Here is a 15,584-nt window from a genome sequence, read left to right on the forward strand (position 1 = left end):
GATATTTGTGTACACACACAGCTGTACCAGGAAATGTTCGGATAGTTTCAGGTTTGCAGTGCATGTGTGACAAGGGCTTAAGATGTAGGACAACTATCTAGTGGAATGTAATACACCAAAAATATTTCATAGTATCAGAAAAAATGTTATTTTAAAAAAAGGGGACAATATCAGTGAGTGTATCTCTAATCATGATTGAAAATCCTAAATGACAACATGCAAAACATTCAAGCACAAATTGATGAGGATATTCTTAAAGGTATGTCCTCAAAAGAGACTATGTGCCTCATGAAACAATTATTTCCTTGTTATAACAAAGGCTATTTTATGGTGAAAGAATGCAATACGTATATAAGAATGCTAATTGGATAGAAAGGACATTGAGTTGTTTGCTGCAGTCATTTGATGTCAAAAACACTTAATGGTGATTTTTGTGAGTTGTCATGATGACAACACACGTCAGTTGGGCCGTCAAGTGTGCCACAGCTAGTTGGGAGGATGTTCTTCAGAGGAAAGTGTGAGGAGAAGGGACTGTTAAACTCAGTAGCAGTGAGTCAGTGGACCATAAGCCCATTGTTCTGCTCATTTTTTGTAGCCAATGCAGCACAAAAACACAGCGATCCAGCAAGCCAGCAGCCAACCAGCATATGGCTCTGCCATGCCTCCACACCACACCAGTCACAGGACATGAGCTGAACAAAGTTGTCACTCCTTTAACCTGTGATGCCAGTATTCAAGTCCACAGAAAGTAACCATGAAATGACAAATGTTAACTTGCAGTAAAGACTTCTTACTTTGAAAAATCTTTTTGCCAGGGTCTTGTGCAGACTCTCTGTCTTCCTGTTGTTCCATCCCATGGCAAACACAGTTATCATCTCTGCTCTGCCTGTAAAAAAAATATCCACACACACAAAACCCCCCAGAAAATATCAAAATTCAGAAAAATTTTACAATCTGGTACCGTGTCAAGCCTACCCTTTTCTGACTACACACCAACCAGCATCAGCTGTTTTACATTGCTGACAGCAATGTGGAGTTACAGTCTCTGCGCCCAATTTCGAATTCAAGAGCTCTGGCATTGCAGCTCTGAATTCTTTTTCAGACATTAACTGTTTTCTTGTCCATGCTGACATTGTGGGTGTCTGCTCCACTTTAGTCTCTGAAGATGATGATCTAAAATAATAAAACACAAAAATTGATGTAAAGGACAGTGTATTTAAAGACAGAAAAGTAATTTCCATAATGGCTTTGTTACTGCACGTGCATAAAAAAAAATCACGGCCACTACTTAAGTCAGTTGCCTAAATTTCACATTTTTAAATGGAAACATAAAGGTCGTCTTTAAGCTATTTAAGCTATCAGATGTCAATATGTGTACCAAGACTTAGGACATCTTGAGGAATGTCATCTGTCAGCAACTCCTCCACTTCTGGGGGCTTCCTAGCCACACGGTTTAACTATAAACACAAAACATAATGCAAGAAACATTACTGCTGACCAACTTGTGATTAACAGTAGAACTGTATTATATTTTACTGACCAGATCGATTCTTCCTAAAGTGTTGAGTTCCCATTCTTGTCCCTCTTCCTCAAGGTAACTCTGGAAACTTTAGTCCCTTTGTTTTCTTTTATTTTCCAGATGCCATTTTAGATGAGAGAGAGAGAGAGAGAGAGGGAGAGAGAGAGAGAGAGAGAAAGAGAGAGAGAGAGAGAGGGAGAGGGAGAGAAGAAACTAACAAACAGAAGACCAAACAAAGGCTACAGTCAAAGTAAAGACAAAGAGACAAAATGACAAAGCAAAAGCTCAGAAAATTAAATTAGTGTAACAGGGAGAAGGATTAAGAAAATGGCTCTTAAAAGAACCGCTGGATTTGTGATATATGAAGAGAGTTTTTTTTATTATAAAAAAAATGAAGCAGGATTTGTTGCACTTCCATAAATGTTACTTATTGCCACTAAAAATAAAAATTTAGCAAAATGTAGAGTAAATAATCAAAAGAATAAAAAGAGAAATAAAACGAGTGTCTACAAAAGTTAAGAGTACACTAACACTAATTAAAACTATCAGGGCTCTGTATTTGAGTATCAAAATGCGCTCTCTAAGTTCTAACAGTGCATTTTCACCTGTTTATTACCAAAATAAATAGTTAACAGATGTCCTAATACTGACGGAAATACACAAAATCACATGAGTTAGCATTTCTTTGTCAAGATAGCATAAATAAAAAGCGTGTTAGCATGTGCGCTAACCTTAGCGCCTTATTGATAGTTAACATACGACCTCGGTGGCATTCCCAACTGAGTTGTAACTTAAACGTCAAACTGAACTAACTTACCTACACATGATTTGGAGACAATCACCGTGATAGCTCACGCACAGAACATAACATGACCACATAAATTAGTACACAAACGGACTTACCAATGCTACGAGGTCCAGTGAAACGTGAATGCCACGCCTCCTTCTGGCGCATCACATTTTTATTGGTGCCAAAGGTTAAAGGGTAGGCGATGACGACATACCCAACACACCGTTTATTGTAGTTATGTACACGACCGCTAAACTCGAAACGTGCCTATGGGTCGTAATAAGCTCCTTGATCAAACAACCTATGTGGTCGTTTTTGGGTGGAGGACAGGCTGCTTACATTGGAATGAGTTGAAAGCCCCCTGCGTCGGGTTTGTAGGTTTAAGGAGCGCTCCGATGAGCGCCCCGAAGAGCGCCCCGAGGAGCGCCCCGAGGAGCCCTCCTCGAGCTTCAAATATCAGCGTGGACGGGCTTACATTGGAATGAGTTAAAAGCCCCCTGCGTCGGGTTTATACGTTTAAAGACTGCCCTGAGCTTTAAATATGGACGTTTAAGGAGAGCCCAAAACTTCAGATGTGGACGTTAAAGGATAGCCCTAAGCTTCAAATATCGCCTCGGACGGGCTTACATTGGAATGAGTTGAAAGCCCTCTGCGTCGGGTTTGTACGTTTAAGGAGACCTTTTCAGTCCGTAACTAACGCCAAAGGCCCTGACCAATCTTCAGTATTTGACGCGTTGGGAGTGAGACTGTGTTGGTTTTCCAGGACAGAGAAAATGTGTTTTCAATTGTCATGACCGGCTAATGATGTTTTTAGATCATCAATTATGTCACTTAATTCTTGGGTATCAGGGGACTCAAAAGAAGAGATAATTGGAAAATGTCTCGGAATAAAATCCAGTGGATTACCATGACATGCAGATATTTTGTTAGCTAATTCATAACCAATATTAACAAAAACATCATTACATTTTTGCGCTATATCAAATGGATTTTTCAGAGGATTTTTACCATCCAAAAAGACTGAAGGTAGCTCTGGGGCAGTTTTTTTTCTTTGCAACAACTGATTAACACCTTCCACGTAATTTTAATATCCTTTGAACATTACATTTTTCACTGAAATATTTCTTTTTAGCAGATCTAATAGAATGAATACATTTATGTCTATAGGATTTATAGACACCATGGGTAAGTGGAGTAGGATTTGAGATATATTTTCTGTATAGTTTATTCTTTTTCTTCAACAAATCAACTGTAAACCAAGGCTTACTGAAGTCTTGATTGTATTTCCTAGCAGAATTTCCAATTTGAAAACATTCATTAAAACTAAAACTAATAACTTTCATAAAATGTTGATATGCAAACTCAGCATTGTTTTCCTCATATAGGTCATCCCATGAAATATTGGCAAGCTTGTCTTTAAATTTTGTAATATTTGACTTGCTCATAATTCTTTTGTGCATTGTTTTCTTGGTATGTTTAGCCCGATTAACCTTGATTAAGGAGTACTGGAAAATGGTGAAATGGTCTGACAAGTCTAAATACAAGACCCCAGATTTCATTCCTTCACTCAAAGAGTTAGTTAAGATGTTATCAATCAAAGTTGCTGAATTTTCTTTAACTCGTGTAGATTTATGAATAAGAGGGAAAAAGTAACTCGAATAAAGAATATTGAGAAAATCCCCAGTAAGGGTATCTGATTTATAATTAAAGAGATGTATATTAAAATATCCTAAAGTGTAACAAAGTTTATCCTCGTTGTTTATCAGATCAAGAGATTGTGACAAACTTTCATTAAAATCTTTGATGATAGAGTCAGGTGGACGATAAATAACACCAACAACAACATTCTTTCCACCAGAGACACCAGAGAGCTCTACAAAAACAGATTCCACCTCAGCCCCCATCAGACTTTAGAGTAAGATTCATAGTCATCACTGATATATAGAGATACTGTATAAAATGTCTAATGATGGAGACTAATGAGCCACACTCTGAGCATTGGCTTTTCTTTGATGTGGTGGGTTTTGGGTGGGTGGATGGACAATATGTTTGTCATATCTCAAATATGCAATGCCACCTCTCTTGCCTTCATTGTTGGGAGTAGTTCTTTCCTTCTTTGCTGGACAGCTTCAGGGAAGACCTCATTAATGAAGATGCCAGAGCCCTTTAACTTTTTTGCTCTAACCAGAACAGCAAGTTTGTCCTTTAGCCGCAGAAATCTGACCACAATGAGGCCTGGCTTCTCTGATGCTGCCATTGGCTTCCCAATCCTATGAGCCCAATTCAGCTCTATTTTCAAGTGGTCCAATTGTAGTTTTTCACTGAGCAATTTTCTCACTGTTTCTTCAGATTCCGACACCTTTTCGTTCCCAGACTCTTTAATGCCATTTACAACAATATTTTGGCGTTTTGACTGGCCCTCCAGATATTCTGTCTTGTCTGAGATTGAAATCATGCTTTTGCAAATCGTGTCCAAGTCTGTCCTGGTTTCCATACAGTTCTTTGACCAAGGTTTACATGAGACTTTAAAATCGTCAAATTCCTTTTGAGTCATGGTACAAGCGGCCGAAATGGGTTTTCTCAGGAGGGTGGCTGGAATCTCCCTTAAAGATAGGGTGAGAAGTTCAGCCATCCCTGAGGAACTCGGAGTAGAGCCGCTGCTCCTTTGCGTTGAAAGGAGCCAGTTGAGGTGGTTCGGGCATCTAGTAAGGATGCCCCCTGGGCGCATCCCTAGGGAGGTGTTCCAGGCACATCCAGCTGGGAGGAGGCCTCGGGGAAGACCCAGGACTAGGTGGAGAGATTATATCTCCACGCTGGCCTGGGAACGCCTTGGGATCCCCCAGTTAGAGCTGGTTAATGTGGCCCGGGAAAGGGAAGTTTGCTGACCCCGCGACCCGACCCCGGATAAGCGGATGAAGATGAGATGAGATGAGATGCCCTTCAAACAGTCTGAGTCCGCCACTGTGTAACAGGATGCCAATTTAGTTACTTATGTTGTGGCAAAGACTAGGGATGAACAGTTGATGGACTCCCACTGACAAACAAAAAAAAAACAACCAAAATTCCCTTTTACATATACATTTGTACTTCATGCCTAATCATGCATAAACAGTCATGACATAGTAGTTCTGTATCAATATCATTTCTATGCTCTCTGGGCCTATAGCTAAGTGCTAGGCCCTCTCAGCTGATGCCATCTGTTACACCCAGCTTCCTGTACGACGTTTGCTTCAAAATGTCGATTGGATTTTACAACCACACCCAACTCCTGAATTTCAACTGCGCCACAACTTCTAGACTCTATTCCAACCAGGTTACTTAAAAAAGTGTTACCTTTAGTTAGCACTCCTGTATTAGATATGATTAATATGTCTTTATCAGCAGGTTATGTACCACAGTCTTTTCAAGTAGCTGTAATTAAACCTCTTCTTTAAAAGCCCAGTCTTGATGTAGAGGTACTAGCCAACTATAGACCTATGTCTAACCTTCCTTTTCTCTCTAAGATCCTCGAGAAATTAGTCGCCAATCAGGTGTGTGACTTTTTAGTTATTTGAGGACTTCCAGTCAGGATTTAGAATGAATCCTAGCACTGAGACAGCATTGGTAAAATTTACAAACCAGCTTCTAATAGCTTCAGACAAAAAACTTGTCTCTGTACTTGTTTTACTAGATCTTAGTGCTTTGACACTATTGACCATTGCATCCTGCTACAGAGACTGGGGCAACCAACTAGCATTAAGGGAACCGCATTAAGCTAACGACAAATACTTCATGCACACTAATACTCCATGCACACTAAAGTTAGTTAATTATATTTGCCGATCAAACCAGGAGAAACCGATCAGTTAGCTAAACTTCAAATGTGCATTAAGGAAATAAAAAGCTGGACGACCTGCAATTTTCAGATAAAACTGAAGTTATTGTACTTGGCCCTGAAGGCCTCCGAAACTCAATATCTAAAGATATTGTTAATCTGGATGATGTTGTGTTGTCCTCTAGCACCACAGTGAGGAATCTGGGTGTTATTTTTGATCAGAATGTGTCCTTCGATTCTCACATAAAACTTACGACAAGGAATGCATATTTTCACCTGCGTAATATTGCGAAAATTAGGAAAATTGTGTCTGAGAAAGATACAGAAAAACTAGTCCATGCATTTGTTACTTCTAGGCTGGACTATTGCAACTCCTTATTATCAGGCTCCTCCAATAAGTTTGTTAAGAGTCTCCAGCTGGTCAAAAATGCTGCAGCTCGTGTACTAACTAAAACAAATCAAAGAGAACATATTTCTCATGCATTAGCTTCTTTGTACTGGCTACCTGTAAAATCTAAAATAGAATTCAAAATCCTTCTCCTTACCTACAAAGCTCTTATTGGTCAGGCTCCGTCGTATCTTAAAGAGCTCTTAGTACTGTATTACCCGACTACATCGCTGCACTCTGAGAATGCAGGGCTACTTGTCATTCCTAGAGTCTCCAAAAGTAGAATGGGTGGCAGAGCCTTCAGCTACCAAGCTCCTCTCCTGTGGAACCAACTCCCAAGTGTTAGACAGACACTGTCCCCAAATTTAAGAGTAAACTTAAAACTTTCCTTTTTGATAAAGCTGACAGCTAGGACTTACCAGCCCTTAGCTATGTTGTTATATTTAAGATGATTTTGTTCTGCTTAATGATGCTGCCATAGGCCTAGTCTGCCGGGGGATAATACTTTTCCTGATACTATGAGCTTCTCTCCTCTCTGTCTGTATCATTCATGTCTCATCATGTTACTAATTCAACTTCTTCCCCGGAGCTGTTTGTGCTTTGTCGTCTTGCAGGTCTCTGCTGATCGTGGTGGTGCCTGCTGCAGTTGTCCTGCATGATGCTTCCTGCTGCTATTATAACTATTAGTCATATATACTATCATTAGTCTTCTAAACTATAACATTTGTAGCCATAAAAACACCATCAGTGGTTGTATTCTATCACAAGTCATATTCACATTACTATAGATATTATTATAGTTACTGTTACTTTTTGGTTGCTTGGATCTCTGGAAGTGTGTCTCTGTCTGTCTTTGTCTCTCTCTGTCTCTCTGTCTATCTTTGTCTCTTTCTCTCTGCTTTTCTTCTTCCCCAACTGGTCAAGACAGATGGCCGTCCTCCATAGAGCTGGGTCTGTCCGACGTTCCTGCCTGTTATAGGGAAGGTTTTCGTTGCCACCGTACTCTACAGGGAAACTGTTGGGTCTATGTAAATCATAAATAAGTCATAGAGTGTGGTCTATGCCTACTCTGTAAAGCGTCCTGAGATAACATTTGTTAAGATTCTCCACTATAAATAAAATTGAATTGAATTAAATTAAATTGAAGATGGCGATTGATAGCTCTTCTGAATTTTCTCCTATGCCGCTACTTCAAAATGACAATGCCTGCCAAAAAACCTAGTTGTTTAATTCACAGTTTGTCTTTACACAATTATTTACTCTGCTTTTTTTTAATTTTAGTCACCCGAGCCACATTAACTTTTCGACTTTGGAACAATGTAAACCAACTATTCAACATGTAGAGAGCAGTTTGCCAAAGCGCATATAAAAACCCACACTGGACACACATGGATGTCACACACACACACACACACACACACACACACACACGCACACGCACACACGCACACACACACACACACACACGGCATCTCAACAATCAAACACACATCCTTTTTACAGTCTCGTGTCAGTCTGTGAGACTGGGTCAGTCAGTGATTAACCCATTCAGTCAAAGATTTTCAAGACTTTAGTGTATAGATTTATATATGTAGATTATAGACTGATTTTTACAGATTTATATTATATTGACACTCTTTCCTGTTTAGAAAATAGTTAAACAACAACGTTTCTTTATCACATGGTGCTTTACATATCATGCATGCAGTGGTTATATGAGTTTAAATGTTTTTATGTGAGAGTTTTCATAAGCAGCGTGTTCCCTTTACTGACTGAATTACTTTACTTATGAGCCTTCCAATGGAACCCAGCCCCGGCCCAAGCAAGCAGATCCAAACCAATCACGTCAGGGGTCACCATTTTATTGCAGAACCATGTATTATAGAAATCTACAAATGAGTCAGCAGAGACAGTCTCAGGCATCAAGGGGGAATTTTATAAACATAAATTGACAGAAGCTCTCACTACACCTCCATCACACAAATCCCAAAATGGCTCCTTCCAAACCCTAACTTTATACTGACGTTCGTGCGTTGACAAAGTTTACACGCCCCATGGTTCCTTATATATATACACTCATATTACTGGCCATCACTTCCCACGCCCTCCCAGTGTCTTTATGTGTCCAGAACGTCATCAAACATGCCCATATATAGTCCTGTTATTCACTTGGCAGGATGTGATCTTATCGGCCTCTGTTTCCTGTTATCCACTGTTCTTGTTGCAGACACACTTTTTCAATGATAAAGCCTTACTTTCTTCCACAATATGCGATTTACAGTCCTAACAGGTCTTCTCACATCTGTACTGCTGCCACTTTCCTTTGAATGCCATTTCACAGTCCAACCTAGTTTGGTCCTAACGGCGTACAGGCCATTACCAATGCTGCTCACCACCTCCCAGTGCTCCATAGCTTTGGGTACATTTGCTCCAATGAGCAGTTCAATGTCCACTTCACTTTTCTTTAGGTATTTTTCTTTACCCACTGGAATTGACCTTTGTGTGTAGGCTTGTGGAAGATCAATGAACTCTTTGCCTGTCAAGCTGCTGACCTCCAAGTTAGACACAGGGTAAGTATCAACATATTTCTCTTCATTCATTGTTCTGAGCAGGATTCTTGCTAGGACTTGGTGTTACTATCCCATGATGATCAGCTCAGTCATAATGATGGAGATGTTCTCTGAATGGGGTTGGATTTAGAGATTTGGGAATTGACCGCCTGGTGCCACCAGTCCAACACATCATCAGTTGTGTACCACAGTCTCTTAGGGCATTTCGGCCTTTTCTCACAAGACGCCCTCCTCCGTGGCTGGCCCACCACAGGCTGATCAAACCTGGGCGTGTGTCACACTGGGGGCACCCTGCGACCATCTGGCCGTGATGGTCTTGCGTTGAGTCTGCCCTCTGATGCCGACCTCCTTCAGGAGCCTTGTGGTGGAACTGGCTACAAATCCCCTACAGCCAACCTCCACTGGTCGCACCTTAACGCTCAAGCCCCGATCCTCTGCATCAGTTGCTAAGTTGGCATACCGCAGGCTCTTCCTTTCGTATGCTTCATCGATGGCCAGCTCCCACGGTACTGTCAATTCAATGATGAAGACACGTCAACAGTATTTGGACCAGAGGACCAGGTCTGGGTGCAGGTTGGTCACTGCAATTTCCGGTGGGAAGGTGAGCCTCTGGCCTAGGTCAACGCTCATTTCCCAATCCCGGGCTGCATCCAGCGGACTTGAGTCGTTCAGAGACTTGATCAATTGCTTCTCTTCCTCCCGAACAAAAGCAGTTTTAGAGAAGGTAGGCTGGGCTTTCAGGGGCATAGTGTATCATGGTGTATAGTATATCAGTCCTTCTTCCAATAAGCTTTAACTTGTCCATCAGTGCCTCTGTACAGAATGTGGCAGAGCTCCCTGGGTCCAAAAACATGCACTTTTTCAGCAACACATTTCCACTTTTGGCTTTGACTTGGACAGGAACTATCGATAGTTCATCCTCTCCAGCCGCAGTGAGTTCAGATCCCCCAGATTCTGCACAGACGAATGCACTCAGAACTGTTTTTCTTTCATAGTCATTGGTATTTTTTTCTGAATTTGTGTCCCTTTTCTTAATGTGCAGCAAAGTAGGATGAGTTGAGGAACACACCTGGCCGCTCATCTTTTCCTTACAGGCCCTACTCATGTGACCATGCTTTAAGCAGCAGAAACACAGTAAAAACTGTAAAAAAACACTGTAAAAAAATCAATTTTCTCTTTATGTGGCCTGCTTTGTAGCTTACTACAAGACTCAACGGTGTGTTGACCACTGCAGAAAATGTTTTCGTTTTAGGTGTGCTGCATTTCGAGTGCTCTGGGTCTGCTTCTTTCAGCTTAGTGTGCAGCTGTACAGCACTTGTGGTGAATGACCTTTTGATAACACCCCTTTTTTGCTCGTTATAATGGATCTGCTCCGTTGTGGGTGCCTATCTTTTATGTCTCCAAAGATAGGATGAAGTGATATTTGGCCTGTTTGTTAATAAACTCAACCAAATCCTTGAATATCGACTTTGCTGTTGTGTTGTTCCTGTATAGTGCACGCAACGCCTCTCCACCTCTCACGCAGCTTGTAAGGCAGCTTTGTTACAATAGCCTTCAAGTTTGCTACATTATCCAGTTCCTCCATGTAACTCACTTCGGTCATTGTGTTATAGCATGCTGTTAAAAACAGCAAAAAGCATTTAATGCTTCTCCATGCTCTGGCTTGACAGGTGTCCAACTCAGGACCTTGTTCATGTAGGCTACAGAGATTTTGTAGTTGTTCCCAAAATGCTCTGTAAGCAACTTTTTGGCATTCTGATAGCCAACATCTGGTTTCATGTGAAGACAACTTTTCACAAGCTCTTTAGGCAGGCCACTGGTGTACTGCTCTAAGAAATAGAGACGGTCTTTAAAGCTTTCAGTACGAGATTCTACTCCATGCTCAAAGGCCCTCACTAAAGGACTGTAATCCAGAGGATCTCCGCTGAAGGTTGGGATTTCTTATGGTGGCAGAGTCATCACTCTTTGTTGCTTCACCATCAACTCAGTAATATTGTAAGGGTGTCAATTGTATGATCATCTTTGTGTCTATTTTCTGCCTTAACGACTGGAGCTGCGTTTGCAAATCATGGAAAATATCCAGATACAATAGTCCTCCTACATGTGTGGCTCAGGCCTACTTGCGATAAGCGTTCATTTTCAAAATCTTCTATCACTTTGAGTTTAGCCTCTGTGGCTGCAAGAGCAGTTTGCAGTTCTAGTTCTTCCTTTTTTTCAATTTCAGCTCAGCTTCCTGGTGTTCAATATCTTGTTTCTGTTTAAGGCTGGCGGCCTTGGCAAGCAACATAGCTCTCTCCACTTCAGCTTTAAGGCGCACTGAGAACGCAGTGGAGAACACTTTGCTTCCAATGTCTGACCCACGCCTTCTGCTTGGGGTATGAGACGCAACTGATATTCTGTCAGTAGGCTTTACAGTTTTATCGCACTGCCTAGCTTGCTCTGCATGCTCCTAAACTGTTTTAATACATGTTTCCACATGTATAAATCCACGAATGTGAATTAATTTTGGTTCGTATCACGAACGTTGATCATCACTGTAATCATCTTCATGCATTCATTTTTTCATGCCATCATTAATTTTCTGTAATTCTCCAAGTGAGTTTTGGTAGCCTAAACGTAAGTGCCCTTTAACCACGTTTACGTTAGCATCCTCTTCCATAAGGGGCTCAAGCTGATTGGCCTGATTGGTAAGATACCCAACCGTAGCTTTTCTAGATTGCGTTAACCTTTGCAGTTTATCCTGTACAGCTTTCTCCATCATTTTTATCTCTCTTTTTCCAAGGGTTAGCTCTTCAAAGTCATTTTCCATATTGAACATTCTTCTTTCAGTTATCCAAGTTAGCAATATTAAGCTTTCACTGCTTGTGAACATTTATTTTGAACTATTTATAGCACAAATCCACTTAGATACTTAGATACAGATACATTGAGGCCAAAATAATAATTATAATCCAAAGGTTTACAAACTAGCATCCAAAGTATATGTTAACACGGTCAGAAAACTATTTGCCTCCGCCTTTCCAAAAAGTATCCAATGCCTATCTCTCCTTCTACACTGCACTGCACACTGGCACTTTAGGCACATCAAAACATGCAGTTCTGTGACAGGCCCATATTAAGCCTGCACTCATCTGTTACGTAGGAATGCGATAACAATACCAAAATCAAATATTAAATTAGAAAGCGCCAAGAAATATGATCTTAGGAAGCATTTGGCACCTACAACAGGTACTTTACTTCTCAAATTTAAATCATTAATTTGACTTTTGATTCTTCAGTTACATTCAGAGCTCTACATAGGTGCACATGGACATGCTTCACATGGTTCAGGTGCTGTGTTGGTCAAGAACGGAGAGCATTTTTTAATTGCATGTCAGCGTTCGGTCTGATGTTCTAGGCTATGCCTTCTCTGCATTCACATGTGAGCCTGCTTGTTTACACTGTTTATTACTTATTGCAATACTTACAATGGGTGTAATGACAAATAAATAGTAGTATGAGTATACTAGTGTACTAGTTTGCAGTCGTGTTTCTGGTGACTGGCTAATTAAAGGGGAATTTATGTATTTTCTATTCTGGACCCCTATTTCCCCAAGTATTTATGTGTGACTAATGGTAACAACTTATTTTGATTTGGTCCAGTATTGAGTTTTAGTGCTACAGCCTGGCCAATGTGAACTGGGCTGCGATGTAATCGATAGGATCTGTGCACCGACAATATAAAACACAGAAATTTCCTTTTAAGTCTAATGCTATTTTAGGCCCTACCAACTCCTGAGTGTAATATCTGGCTTGCAAGCTGCTAAATGCTGCTCTATGTCCATCAACTGTGTCTCTCTGTGGGGCAGAGAGGATATGACATGGATTTGCTCACATGCGGCTTTATGATGTTCAACTGTCCAACCATGGTTGTGTATTTCTAGTTTTCCACTACTTTGAATCAAATCTACCTTAACTGACTGTATCACAGTAGGTTGTGCATAAAGAATCGTAGACTTTTTTGTTCAGCATTAGTTCATGTGGGCTGTTTTGTACAGTAACCATTTCAGAGGGGTGTTATCTGTTTCGTACATGCTTTGATACTTTTTGAACTGACAGTCCACATCAGTCCAGAGTATGCATTGTATAGTATATTAAACAATAACTTTTTGTAAATTTCTCATGGCATATGTGATACTCACAAAAGTGTTTTGTTGAGCTATTATTATTGTTTCATTTCCTCTGGAGTCACTTATTGGTGTATCGCTCTTGTATCATTTTATTTTATTATTCTATTCTGCTAATTGAGAATAAGAAAGAGAAACACACAATGACTTGAAGTGACAGGAAGCAGACACTGGCTGGCAGCACTTACTTGCAGCATAACTAGGACCTTTTACAGTGCATCGCGGAAGTGAGACTCATAATCCTAACGACTTGGAGAATGAGCAGTTGTTGTCCCATTTCACTTATTGATGTCCTGTGTTTCCAGGTTGGTTGTCAACTTTTTCTCTGACTTCAGAAGTTTATAAGCTCATACGAATCACTGGTGATGTGTGGTCAAGAAGCTAAAAGCTTGTTAAGTGTATAAACCAACTAAAGTGCTGTGGTACTGTAGTGGCTAATATGGCGTCCGACGCCGTATCCATTTAGTTTCTTTTGGGTCCTCTGCTTTTGTGGGGTAATGCCGTATTTTCGTAAATAAGTCGGTATGATACATAATTTGAAATGAGCATTTCTGCACTACTATGTGTGAAATCATTATTATGTGTGGAGTGTGTTATTTAACATGTTGAAGCTAATGCTAATGTGCAGGTTAACCCTTTTTACAAGAAGAAAAATAGTACAAGTATACATTTTTCTATCTGAAAAATCAATGGCCTTAGCTTATTTTATGTGACAAACATGTACAAACAACAAAAAATAATAATAATAGAGCACACATGCTACTATACCCCATACATTTACTGTATATCCTATGTCCTATATCATATATTTATATATGGTCTTCAGGTCAGTTTGACCGCACACACAGACATTATTATAATCTAAGCACAGAGAAGGTGTTTGCTCTCACTGTCACTCACACTCCCTCCCTCTGTCATGTGTCCACCTCCACCACCACACATCCATTGTTAATTGTGTTAGGGGAGACCTTGTGGGCAGTTATTCTGCCAAATAAAAGTGTTAAGTTGTTGGTCTAGATTAGTAAAATACGATTTATTAAGACAAATTGGGAGGTGTTGGAAAATATACAGAAACTTTGGTAAAATTACCATCTTATTAAGATTAACCCAGCCTGTGAGGCACCCCTGGGGAGGGCTGCCCATCTAGACAAGTCTGACTTGCATTTATCTAATAGCGGCTGGAAGTTCTTTTGAAAGAGGTCATGAAAACGGCCTGTATAACATGGGGGTCAGTGAGAAACTGCTCTATTATGAAACCTGCTCCTAGTGGACACCAGGAAGTCACTGTGGTGGGGGCTTGGTCTGTCCGTCTCTCGCTCTCCATCTCAACAAGTCAAGGTAGTCATAGAGCTGGGTTTTTCGACTTTTTGCTTGTTAAAGGCAAGGTTTTCATCACCACTGTTGCTGTTACTGTTGCTGTCTGCTCATGGAGGAATAATTGGGTCTCTGTACATCATGAATAAGACACAGAGTGTGTTCTTCACCTACTCTATATGTAAAGTGTCTTGAGATAACTTTTGTTATGATTTGGCACTGTAATTGAATTGAAATTGAATTAACCATCTGAAAGTAGCGCAAGGCCAACATTTATATATAATTAGAAAACACATCAATTTTCTAATGTATGGGTTTATTGCTGCAGTTGAGGTTTTACACTAGTTATAATCGGATTCACATTTTACACACAAAGGTTGGTTGTCATCCAACTAAGACATAACCACCTATAATTTGTGCATCCCAGGTGAGGTTTTAACCTCACATATCTTCCAATAATGGTATGATGTTAAATGTTGATATCACTGCAGTTCTACAGCTAAAGCTATAGAATGAAAGTCTCTCTGTGTGTATAGAGATCTAGAGCCCTTCTGTTATATAAAATTCTAGATTACTCATGGCTCATGGCACTGTGCACCAAGGATCTGTACAACTGGAATTGTGGGGTGAATTAGTGTTTGTTCTCCAAACATAACAGTTATTTGATATTTGTGATAGGTACAGTTAACTACACAGAGAGAGGTTTGCTGATAGAAGGTGGTGTGGACTGTGACTGGATTTCATTGGGTAAAAACCAGATGGTCTTTACCTGAGAGTAAATCTTCACTGTCCAGCAGATAATATAATACGTACTATGTCAGGGTCTACTCAGCTAGTCATGAGTTTTTCTTGTCCCAGTCTTTCTTGCCCATGTATTTGTATCACAGAGAAATCTCTGTGTAGATCGTGTAGAGTTGCTTGACTAAAAGCAATGTGATAACCTGTGAAATTCCAGTTTTGGGTCATTTTGGTCAATACATTTTGACAAAAGATTAGTCAAACACGTACTGTCTATCCATAGAG

Source organism: Echiichthys vipera (assembly GCF_963691815.1).
Source record: "Echiichthys vipera genome assembly, chromosome: 9".
Taxonomy (NCBI): Eukaryota; Metazoa; Chordata; class Actinopteri; order Perciformes; family Trachinidae; genus Echiichthys; species Echiichthys vipera.